Source organism: Triticum dicoccoides, chromosome 4A, assembly GCF_002162155.2.
Source record: "Triticum dicoccoides isolate Atlit2015 ecotype Zavitan chromosome 4A, WEW_v2.0, whole genome shotgun sequence".
Taxonomy (NCBI): domain Eukaryota; kingdom Viridiplantae; phylum Streptophyta; class Magnoliopsida; order Poales; family Poaceae; genus Triticum; species Triticum dicoccoides.
The window spans coordinates 94,657,427-94,669,756 of NC_041386.1; positions in this window are offsets into that span (position 1 = coordinate 94,657,427).

The window sequence follows — 12,330 nt, forward strand, 5'->3', positions numbered from 1 at the left end:
ATCATATTCTTCATGATGCTCTCTTTATGTTTTAATTCTTATCCTTTATGTGAGCATCATTGAAATCATCATGCCTAGTAGGGGCGTTAAACGATAGCGCTTGTTGGGAGGCAACCCAATTTTATTTTTGTTCCTTGCTTTTTGTTCCTTTTTGGTAATAAATAATTTATCTATCCTATGTTATGATTGATTTTTTATGTTTCAATTAGTGTTTGTGCCAAGTAGAACCGTTGGGAAGACTTGGGGAAAGTCTTGTTGATCTTGCTGTAAAAAACAGAAACTTTAGCGCTCACGAGAATTCCTGCCATTTTTATTGGAGAGTGATATTTAGTTAATTATTTTTGCAGACGATTAATAGATAAATTCCTCATGTCCAGCAATTTATTTTAGAATTTTTGGGGTTCCAGAAGTTTGCATTAGTTACAGATTACTACAGACTGTTCTGTTTTTGACAGATTCTATTTTTCGTGTGTTGTTTGCTTATTTTAATGAATCTATGGCTAGTAAAAGAGTTTATAAACCATAGTGAAGTTGGAATACAGTAGGTTTAACACCAATATAAATAAATAATGAGTTAATAACAGTACCTTGAAGTGGTGTTTTGTTTTCTTTCACTAACGGAGCTTACGAGTTTTCTGTTAAGTTTTGTGTTGTGAAGTTTTCAAGTTTTGGGTAAGGATTCGATGGACTATGGAATAAGGAGTGGCAAAAGCCTAAGATTGGGGATTCCCAAGGCACCCCAAGGTAATATTCAAGGACAACCAAGAGCCTAAGCTTGGGGATGCCCCGGAAGGCATCCCCTCTTTCGTCTTCGTTCATCGGTAACTTTACTTGGAGCTATATTTGTATTCGCCACATGATATGTGTTTTGCTTGGAGCGTCCTTTTATTTTCTTTTGTTTTGCTTGATGTTTGAATAAAATACCAAGATCTGAAATTCTTAAATGTTAGAGAGTCTTCACATAGTTTCATAATTATTCGACTACTCATTGATCTTCACTTATATCTTTCGGAGTAGTTTGTTGTTGCTCTAGTGCTTCACTTATATCCTTTTAGAGCACGGTGGTGGATTTATTTTGTAGAAATAGATGAACTCCCGTGCTTCACTTATATTATTTTGAGAGTCCTAAACAGCATGGTAATTTTCTTTGGTTATGAAGTTAGTCCTAATATGATGGGCATCCAAGAGGGATATGATAAAAACTTTCATATAAGTGCATTGAATACTATGCGAAGTTTGATACTTGATGATTGTTTTGAGATATGAAGATGGTGATATTAGAGTCATGCTAGTTGAGTAGTTGTGAATTTTAGAAATACTTGTGTTGAAGTTTGTGATTCCCGTAGCATGCACGTATGGTGAACCGTTATGTGATGAAGTCGGAGCATGATTTATTTATTGATTGTCTTCCTTATGAGTGGCGGTCGGGGACGAGCGATGGTATTTTCCTACCAATCTATCCCCCTAGGAGCATGCACGTAGTACTTTGTTTCGATAACTAATAGATTTTTGCAATAAGTATGTGAGTTATTTATGACTAATGTTGAGTCCATGGATTATACGCACTCTCACCCTTCCACCATTGCTAGCCTCTCTAGTACCGCGCAACATTCGCCGGTACCATAAACCCACCATATATCTTCCTCAAAACAGCCACCATATCTACCTATTATGGCATTTCCATATCCATTCCGAGATATATTGCCATGCAACTTTCCACCGTTCAGTTTATCATGACACGTTCAATCGTTGCCATATTGCTTTGCATGATCATGTAGTTGACATCGTATTTGTGGCAAAGCCACCATTCATAATTCTTTCATACATGTCACTCATGAGTCATTGCACATCCCGGTACACCGCCGGAGACATTCATATAGTCATATCTTGTTCTAAGTATTGAGTTGTAATTCTTGAGTTGTAAGTAAATAAAAGTGTGATGATCATCATTATTAGAGCATTGTCCCAGTGAGGAAAGGATGATGGAGACTATGATTCCCCCACAAGTCGGGATGAGACTCCGGACGAAAAAATAAAAAAAAGAGGAAAAAAAGAGGCCATAAAAAGAGAGAAAAGGCCCAAATAAAAAAATTTAAAAAATGAGAGAAAAAGAGAGAAGGGGCAATGCTACTATCCTTTTACCACACTTGTGCTTCAAAGTAGCACCATGATATTCATGATAGAGAGAATTCTATGTTGTCACTTTCATATACTAGTGGGAATCTTTCATTATAGAACTTGGCTTGTATATTCCAATGATGGGCTTCCTCAAAATGCGTTAGGTCTTCGTGAGCAAGCAAGTTGGATGCACACCCACTAGTTTCTTTTGTTGAGCTTTCATACACTTATAGCTCTAGTGCATCCGTTGCATGGCAATCCCTACTCACTCACATTGATATCTATTAATGGGCATCTCCATAGCCCGTTGATACGCCTAGTTGATGTGAGACTATCTTCTCCTTCTTGTCTTCTCCACAACCACCATTCTATTCCACCTATAGTGCTATGTCCATGGCTCACACTCATGTATTGGGTGAAGATTGAAAAAGTTTGAGAACATCAAAAGTATGAAACAATTGCTTGGCTTGTCATCGGGGTTGTGCATGATTTAAATATGTTGTGTGGTGAAGATGGAGCATAGCCAGACTATATGATTTTGTAGGGATAGCTTTCTTTGGCCATGTTATTTTGATAAGACATGATTACTTGGTTAGTATGCTTGAAGTATTATTATTTTTATGTCAATATTAAACGTTTGTCTTGAATCTTATGGATCTGAATATTCTTGCCACAATAAAGAGAACTACATGGATAAATATGTTAGGTAGTATTCCACATCAAAAATTCTGTTTTTATCATTTACCTACTCGAGGACGAGCAGGAATTAAGCTTGGGGATGCTGATACGTCTCCAACATATCTATAATTTTTGATTGTTCCATGAAATTATATTATCAACCTTGGATGTTTTATATGCATTTATATGATATTTTATATGATTTTTTGGGACTAACCTATTAACACTGAGCCTAGTGCCAGTTTCTGTTTTTTCCTTGTTTTAGAGTATTGCAGAAAAGGAAAATCAAACGGAGTCCAATTGACCTGAAACTTCATGGAACTTATTTTTGGAAGGAAAGCAACCCGGGAGACTTGGAGTCCACGTAAGGGAAGCAACGAGGAAGCCATGAGGCAGGGGGCGCCCACCCCCCTGGGTGCGCCCTCCACCCTCGTGGGCCCCTCGTGGCCCCCCTGACGTACTTCTTCCACCTATATATCTCCATATACCCTAAAACGACCAAGGAGCACAATAGATCGGGAGTTCCGCCGCCAGAAGCCTCCGTAGCCACCAAAAGCCAATCTAGACCCGTCCCGGCACCCTCCCAGAGTGGGAATCCCTCTCCGGTGGCCATCCTCATCATCCCGGTGCTCTCCATGACGAGGGGTAGTAGTTCTCCCACAGGGCTGAGGGTATGTACCAGTAGCTATGTGTTTGATCTATCTCTGTCTCTCTCTCGTGTTCTTGAAGTGATACGATCTTGATATATTGCGAGCTTTGCTATTACAGTTGGATCTTATGATGTTTCTCCCCCTCTACTCTCTTGTAATGGATTGAGTTTCCCCTTTGAAGTTATCTTATAGGATTGAGTCTTTAAAGATTTGAGAACACTTGATGTATGTCTTGTTGTGCGTATCTGTGGTGACAATGGGATATCACGTGATTTACTTGATGTATGTTTTGGTGATCAACTTGCGGGTTCCGCCCATGAACCTATGCATAGGGGTTGGCACACGTTTTTGTCATGATTCTCTGGTAGAAACTTTGGGGCACTCTTTGAGGTTCTATGTGTTGGTTGAATAAGATGAATCTGAGATTGTGTGATGCATATCGTATAATCATACCCACGGATACTTGAGGTGACATTGGAGTATCTAGGTGACATTATGGTTTTGGTTGATTTGTGTCTTAAGGTGTTATTCTAGTACGAACTCTAGGGATGTTTGTGACACTTATAGGAATAGCCCAACGGATTGACTGGAAAGAATAACTTTGAGGTGGTTTCGTACCCTACCATTATCTCTTCGTTTGTTCTCCGCTATTAGTGACTCTTTGTTTCATGTTGAGGGATAGTTATATGATCTAATTATGATATTATTGTTGAGAGAACTTGCACTACTGAAAGTATGAACCCTAGGCCTTGTTTCCTAGCATTGCAATACCGTTTGTGCTCACTTTTATCATTAGTTACCTTGCTGTTTTTATATTTTCATATTACAAAAACCATTATCTACTACCCATATACCACTTGTATCACCATCTCTTCGCCGAACTAGTGCACCTATACAATTTACCATTGTATTGGGTGTGTTGGGGACACAAGAGACTCTTTGTTATTTGGTTGCAGGGTTGCTTGAGAGAGACCATCTTCATCCTATGCCTCCTACGGATTGATAAACCTTAGGACATCCACTTGAGGGAAATTTGCTACTGTCCTACAAACCTCTGCACGTGGAGGCCCAACAACGTCTACAAGAAGAAGGTTGTGTAGTAGACATCAGCAAACAATGGTCAAGTGTCATGTAGTCGACGTTCACATGACACCACTAAAGTAGAGACAACATACATCTCATCAAAATATCGAACGAATACCAAATTCGCATGACTACTAATAGCAAGACTTCTCCCATGTCCTCAAGAACAAACATAACTACTCACAAAGCATATTCATGTTCATAATCAGAGGGGTATTAATATGCATAATGGATCTGAACCTATGATCTTCCACCAAGTAAACCAACTAGCATCGACTACAAGGAGTAATCAACACTACTAGCAACCCATAGGTACCAATCTGAGGTTTGGATACAAAGATTGGATACAAGAGATGAACTAGAGTTTGAGATGAGATGGTGCTGGTGAAGATGTTGATGGAGATTGACCCCCTCTCGGTGAGAGGATTGTTGGTGATGACGATGGTAATGATTTCCCCCTTCCGAAGGGAAGTTTCCCCAGCAGAACAGCTCTGCCGGAGACCTAGATTGGTTCCGCCAAGGTTCCGCCTCGTGGCGGCGGAGTCTCGTCCTGAAAGCTTGCTTATGATTTTTTCCTCGACGAAAGACTGCATATAGCAGAAGATTGGCATCGGAGGGCCACCAGGGGGCCCACGAGGCAGGGGGCGCGCCCCCCACCCTCGTGGCTGGTGTGTGGTCCCCCTCTGGTACTTCTTGCACTAAGTATTTTTTATATATTCTAGAAATAACTTCCGTGAAGTTTCAGGACTTTTGGAGCTGTGCATAATAGGTCTATAATATTTGCTCCTTTTCCAGCCTAGAATCCCAGCTGCCGGCATTCTCCCTCTTTATGTAAACCTTGTAAAATAAGAGAGAATATGCATAAGTATTGTGACATAATGTGTAATAACAGCCGAGAAATTTTTGAGAAGTCCTTAATGAACCTCCTATAAAAACCGGCGTGACCTAGGAAACTTCTTATACCTTTGATGTCCTTGGGACATGGCATCTTTTCAATAGCATCAACTTTAGCTTTGTCAACTTCGATACCTCTTTCAGAAATTTTATGCCCCAAGACAATACCTTCATTAACCATAAAGTGGCACTTCTCCCAATTCAAAACGAGATTAGTTTCTTCACATCTCTGCAAAAGTCGATCAAGGTTGCTCAAGCAATCATCAAAACACGATCCATAAACGGACAAATCATCCATGAATACCTCACAAATCGTTTCACAAAAGTCATAGAATATAGCCATCATGCATCTTTGAAAGGTAGCAGGTGCATTACATAAACCAAAAGGCATACATCTGTCGGATTTTGGGTACCGGCAGACCCTTGAGGTTCGAACACTGGGGTGCGCGCGGAGATCTCTCCCCTACCGATCTACGTCCAATCTCCTCGCGTGATCTAAGTTGGAAACCACGAACAACACAAGGGACACGAGATTTATACTGGTTTGGGCCACCGTTGTGGTGTAATACCCTACTCCAGTGTGTGGTGTGGTGGATTGCCTCGGGGGCTGATGATGAATAGTACAAGGGAAGAACAGCCTCGCGAGAGGTGTTCTCGAGCTGGTGCGATGAACTGCTTGGGTGAGTTCAGTCGCCTCTCTCTCTCTCTACTAGGGTTCTATCAGATCTCTAGCCGTCTCTCTCCCATCCCCCTTTTGGTTGTCCTCTTCCTTCTGTGGTGGCTATTTCTATTTATAGGGGGCCTGGGCCTCTCCCCAAATAATGAGCGGGAAGGGCGCCAACAATTGGCCATTTTGAAGGGAGACATATAGTACAAGTTATCCTGACCAAAAGCGGTCTTTGGCTGCCAAAAGCTCTGGTGATGACGTCGTCTTGGGCTCCACGGTGACCTCCGTCCTGACGCTCTGCTGGTCTTGGTCTCATTGCACCGGAATGGTAACCTTTGCCCGATGCCTTGGCCTGTGCTTGCCCCCTTTGCACCAATGGGGAAACAAGGACACTGCGCAGGCCGGCGCCCGCCTGGCGCCCGCCTGGTCTCGATCGTCATGGCTTGCGTCATGGGCTCCTCGTGAGGTACCCCTGCCTTGATCTCTCCGCCTCCTCGCGAGCCTGCCTGGTGAGGCCGCCTCTAAGGAAGCTTCATGTCGTCCTCCCCACGAGGCTTGGCCCCTCGCGAGGGTCTTGAGCTTGAGCTGATGAAGATGGGCCGTGCTGGGCCCCCACTTGAGCCACGCCGCAGTCCGCAGGCAGGCAAGTCTGGGGACCCCTGTTCCCAGAACGCTGACAGTAGCCCCCGGGCCCAAGGCGCGCCCGGGCTTGGCCTAGCAGGGAAGGGAAGGGGCAAGCACAAAGCGCCATAGGCCCCAATAGCCTGCAGCCTTGGGCGTCGCGTGGCGATTGATTGGACGTGGGCATATGCGTTTCCCATGACGCCTCGGCAACCGCACAACTTGACAAGTCCCTGCATGCAGAGAAACCAGTCATGATTACCTGCGATCATGGTGCTCGGCGGTTGGCCTTCTCTGGCTATAAGTACGGGGCTGTGCGAGCCCCTTCAGTCCATTCCTTCCTGCTACTCCTTTCCTTATCCTTCCTTGTTCTTGCTCCTCCTTACGCCAATGGCACCAATCCACCGGTTCTCTCCAGAAGAGAAGGGAAAGGCCCCCCGAGAGGGTCCTGACCCACTTCCGCCGAAGAAGCGGTTGGTCCTCTGCCACCGAGATGAGGGTGCTCAGCAGGAGGCACCGAGGCCCTGGTACGAGCGGCCGCCGCCTGGGTTTCTGCTACCCTTGCACGCCCGCGTCATGGGTCCTGGGGGAGAAGGCGTCGAGCAACATCGACGATGCCGCCGTCGACGCCGGCGAGTCACGGTGGTGTGTGTCGTTCCTCCTGGAGTCCACGCCGAGCGCTCCTCTCGTGAGCTCGTGCTCCACGCCGCCATGCCTCCGAGCTCTTGGATTCGCCTTCCTCCTTCCTTCGCCTTCGAGATGCCGCTGAGCGGGGCTCTGGAGCTCTGGCTGTAGCACGCTGACTGCAGTACCCTTGCGACCAGAGCGGAGCTCGCGGTCTTCGCTCCGGGCAAGGTCTTCATGACCCAGGGCTGGGGCAAAATCGCCCGGGTCTGCCAGATGGTAGGTGCCCTCGTGATTCATCTTGAATATGATGGCGCCTCCCTGATGTTCTTCAAGGTCTTCGATGCTGAAGGACGCCGGCTGGAATGCTGCCCCAGGGAGAGCGGCAGGGGCGACGAACTGGCAAGGACTTGGCCTGCCCATCGGCCCTCCAGCAGCTCCTCAGGCAACAATAGAGGAGTTGGGGAATTCAGTGGCTCCCCCGAGCTCCTCGTGACACCGGAGACGAGCGACGACAGCTACGAGCCCCCGAGCTCGCCATGCTCGGAGCGGGGCAGCTGCGTCCAGCCGCCGACGCCACTGATCTGGATGGGGTTGGCGTCGACGTTGGGCAGCCCACTATTGATGATGGCGTCCCTTGCGGCGGTGCGGGCAATTAGCGTTTCTTAGGATTAGTACTCTCGTTCCCTGCGAGGAATCGAAGCAACACCCCGCGGGGGTATGTAAGGCGTCTGCCATGTCTTTTATGAATATTATATCCTTAATATAAATCAATGCGAGGTGCATGTCCTGTCTCGGCTCAGCTCCCCCTTTCTATCTTCACGAGGACTCGGCGCTCTACGCTGACAGGTCCTAGTCCCCAGACAGGCTTCAGCTGTCACTGGTATGCCAGGTCGCAATGCCGTGGTCAAGGCCAAGAGGTGAGCGGCCCGAGGTCCGGTAAGAGCCCCCGAGTCGCGATGCTCGAGAGGTCCCCTTTAGCGCTCAAGCAGCCCTCACTGGGCGAGAAAGGAAGGCAACGTCGCCGTGACAGTGCCGCACTGGGCGAGGGTTTTTGCACTGCGTTGGTTCAACTCCTGTAAGGGCGTGACTTATCTCTTGAGTCTGGTGTAGTTCCTCGACGAAGCGCCTGGCCCGAGCGGTGGCAGCTGAGGCGCTGCTGGGTTAGGTCCTCGCGAGCTTCTTCCCACTCACCCGCACTTTCCTTAATGCTCTACATCCTCAGGTCCCGGCCCTCGAGCGAGCTCAGCCGCTGCTGGTATGACAGGTCGCGATGCCGTGGGTCAAGGCCAGGGGGTGAGGGCTGGAGAGCCAGTAGGAGCCCATGAGTCGCGATGCTCAGGCGCCCCCCTTTTAACATGCAAGCGGTCCGTGCCGGAGAGAGGGAGAGACAGCTTGCGGTGTCCCTGGCGTTGCTCCTGGAGTAGGTCCTGCACACCAATCATGAAGAGAAACAAGACCTGTCATTACGGTTGCCGGCCAACCTTTGTCGCTCCGGGGAAGTGATTGGGGCACTGAGGGCCTGGTGAGGTGGCGCCTTGCGGGGCTGTCGCGGCTAGAGCTCGACCACTCAGATTTATCAGCGTTGCAGGGATGGACCCGTGCGCAGATACCGTGCTAGAGCGAGCGGCTCCATAGGTGGGCGTCAATCAAGCAGGCGATTAGGTCGGGTATATTAAGCACGCAGGAGGAAATTCATTTTAAGTAGACGCAGGAAAAGCAAATGCCGCCGGGCCAGGCCCGAGCAGCTCGGGGATGATGCAGCCCGAGGGGCGCCCCCAACAAGGTAACTAAAGAGCATAAGCAAAACGGATACATGCCGCAGGGACGGACCCATGCGACCTGGGAATGATGCGGCCCTGTGGGTGTTCCCAGGTAAAAACGGAACTTAGAAAGATGTCACCTGGTGTCGTTGAAGTTGAAGTGATGCTGAAGAAGCGGTCGATGCGTGATGAAGACGTCGATCCTTACGAGCCCCCAAGCCCAGGAGCCTCGGGAAGCTCCGGGGCACTGGTGGGTTTCCGAGGGCCTTCTCCATCTCCGCCAGGACCGCACCATGCTTGACCTCCTAAGCCTCCAAAATGCTCCTCAGCAGGCGCTGATGAGCGGCGACCGCGTTCGGCTGGCCGAAAGGCATGCAAACGTAGTTGTGAGGTGGACCCTCGCAACGCCCCACGCGCGAAGGCCAAAGGCGCTCCTGAGACGCGGCTCGGTTGAGCCCTGGCACGTCGACGCAGACGCGCAGCCCACCATCCTCGCCTAGATGTGGGGCTACGGCGGGCAAGCGGCGGCTGCCGCGCATGACTCTCAACTCCTCCAGCTCCTGGGTGTTCCTTGCGATGAACTCATGTGGGTTTGGTCTTCCTTGCCTTGTACCTTCCTGAGGGAAACGTGCCTGGAAGCACCACTCCAAGTGGTGCCCGAGCGCCTCCCTCGCGACCTTGGCAAAGTCGGTGGCTCTCTAAGAAAGAGCCCCCGAGCCCTGCTTGAGGAGGGCGTCGGGCGCGCCTTCCTATGCGAGAGAGGGTGGCGCTCCCTGATTGGGCGCAGATCCTGATGCAACACCTCCGGAGGCGCCTGCCTCCTGATGGCTTGGGCCAGGCGAAACCTTCTTCTTCTTGAGGGTCGCATCAGGAAGTCTTCTGTTTCTGTGGTCCGGGTCTTCGATTGCTGCGGCTTGGAACGCGCGCTCAAGTGAACACACTACGTCCCTTTCTTCACAGGGTAATGTGATGACTCCACCGCTTCCTGGCATCTTGAGGACATTGTACCCATGGTGAGTCACTACCATGAACTTGGCCAGGGTTGGGTACCCGAGGATGGCGTTTGTTGGATTTTGGGTTCCGGCAGACCCTTGAGGTTCGAACACTGGGGTGCGCGCGGAGATCTCTCCCCTACTGATCTACGTCCAATCTCCTCACGTGATCTAAGCTGGAAACAATGAACAACACAAGGGACACAAGGTTTATACTGGTTCGGGCCGCCGTTGTGGTGTAATACCCTACTCCAGTGTGTGGTGTGGTGGATTGCCTCAGGGGCCAATGATGATTAGTACAAGGGAAGAACAGCCTCGCAAGAGGTGTTCTTGAGCTGGTGCGATGAACTGCTTGGGCGAGTTCAGTCGCCTCTCTCTCTCTCTCTCTCTTTCGGTCCCTTCTTCTCTCTACTCTACTCTGTGGTAGCTAGCTCTATTTATAGAGGCCCTGGGCCTCTCCCCAAATAATGAGCGGGAAGGGCGCCAACAATTGGCCATTTTGAAGGGGAACATCTAGTACAAGTTATCCTGACCAAAGGTTGTCTTCGGCTGCCAAAAGCTCTGGTGATGATGCCATCTTGGGCTCCACGGTGACCTCCGCCCTGCTGCTCTGCTGGTCTTGGTCTTGTTGCACCGGAATGGTAACCTTTGCTCGGTGCCTTGGCCTGTGCTTGCCCCCTTTGCACTAAAGGGGAAACAAGGACACTGCACAGGCCGACGCCCGCCTGGTCTCGATCGTCATGGCTTGCGTCACGGGCTCCTCATGAGGTACCCCTGCCTTGATCTCTCCGCCTCCTCGCGAGCCTGCCTGATGAGGCTGCCTCTGAGGAAGCTTCCGGTCATCCGCCCCACGAGGCTTGGCCCCTCGCGAGGGTCTTGACCTTGAGCTGATGAGGATGGGCCGCGCTGGGCCCCCACTTGAGCCACGCTGCAGGCCGCGGGCAGGCAAGTCTGGGGACCCCCGTTCCCAGAACGCCAACAGTAGCCCCCGGGCCCAAGGCGCGCCCGGGCTTGGCCTAGCAGGGAAGCGAAGGGGCAAGCGCGAAGCACCGTGGGCCCTAACAGCCTGCGGCCTTGGGTGCCGCATGGCGATTGATTGGACGTGGGCGTCTGCGCTTCCCCATGACGCCTCGGCAACCGCATGACTTGACATGTCCTTGCATGCAGAGAAACCGGTCATGATTACCTTTGATCGTGGCGCTCGTTGGTTGGCCTCCTCCAGCTATAAGTACAGGTCTGCGCGAGTCCCTTCAGCCCATCCCTTGCTGCCGCTCCTTTCCTTCTTCTTCCTCGCTCTTGCTTATCCTTACGCCAATGGCACCAATCCATCGGTTCTCTGCAGAAGAGAAGGGAAAGGCCCCCCGAGAGGGTCCTGACCCACTTCCGCCGAAGAAGCGGCTCGTCCTCTGCCACCGAGATGAGGGTGCTTAGCAGGAGGCACCGAGGCCCTGCTACGAGCGGCCGCCGCCTGGGTATCCGCTACCCTTGTACGCCCGCATCATGGGTCCTGGGGGAGAAGGCGTCGAGCGACATCGACGGTGCTGCCATCGACACTGGCAAGTCACGGTGGTGCGTGTCGTTCCTCCTGGAGTCCACGCCGAGCGCTCCTCTCGCGAGCTTGTGCTCCACGCCGCCATGCCTCCGAGCTCTTAGATTCGCCTTCCCCTCCATCGCCTTTGAGATGCCGCTGAGCGGGGCTCTGGAGCTCTGGCTGCAGCACGCTGACTGAGGTACCCTTGCGACCGGAGCGGAGGTCGCAGTCGTCGCTCCGGGCAAGGTCTTCATGACCCGGGGCTGGGGCGAAATCGCCCGGGTCCGCCGGATGGTAGGTGCCCTCGTGATTCATCTTGAATACGACGGCGCCTCCCTGATGTTCTTCAATGTCTTCGATGCTGAAGGACGCCGGCTAGAGTGCTGCCCCAGGGAGAGCGGCAGGGGCGACGAACCGGCGAGGACCTGGCCCGCCCATCGGCCCTCCAGCAGCTCCTCAGGCGGCAGCGGAGGAGCTGGGGAATCCAGCGGCTCCCCCGAGCTCCTCGTGACTCTGGAGACGAGCGACGACAGCTATGAGCCCCCGAGCTCGCGCCGTGCTCGGAGCGGGGCAGCTGCGTCTAGCCGCCGACGCCACTGATCTGGATGGGGTTGGCATTGACGTTGGGCAGCCCACTGTTGATGATGGCGTCCCTTGCGGCGGTGCGGGCAATTAGCGTTCCTTAGGATTAGTACTCTTGTTCCCTGCG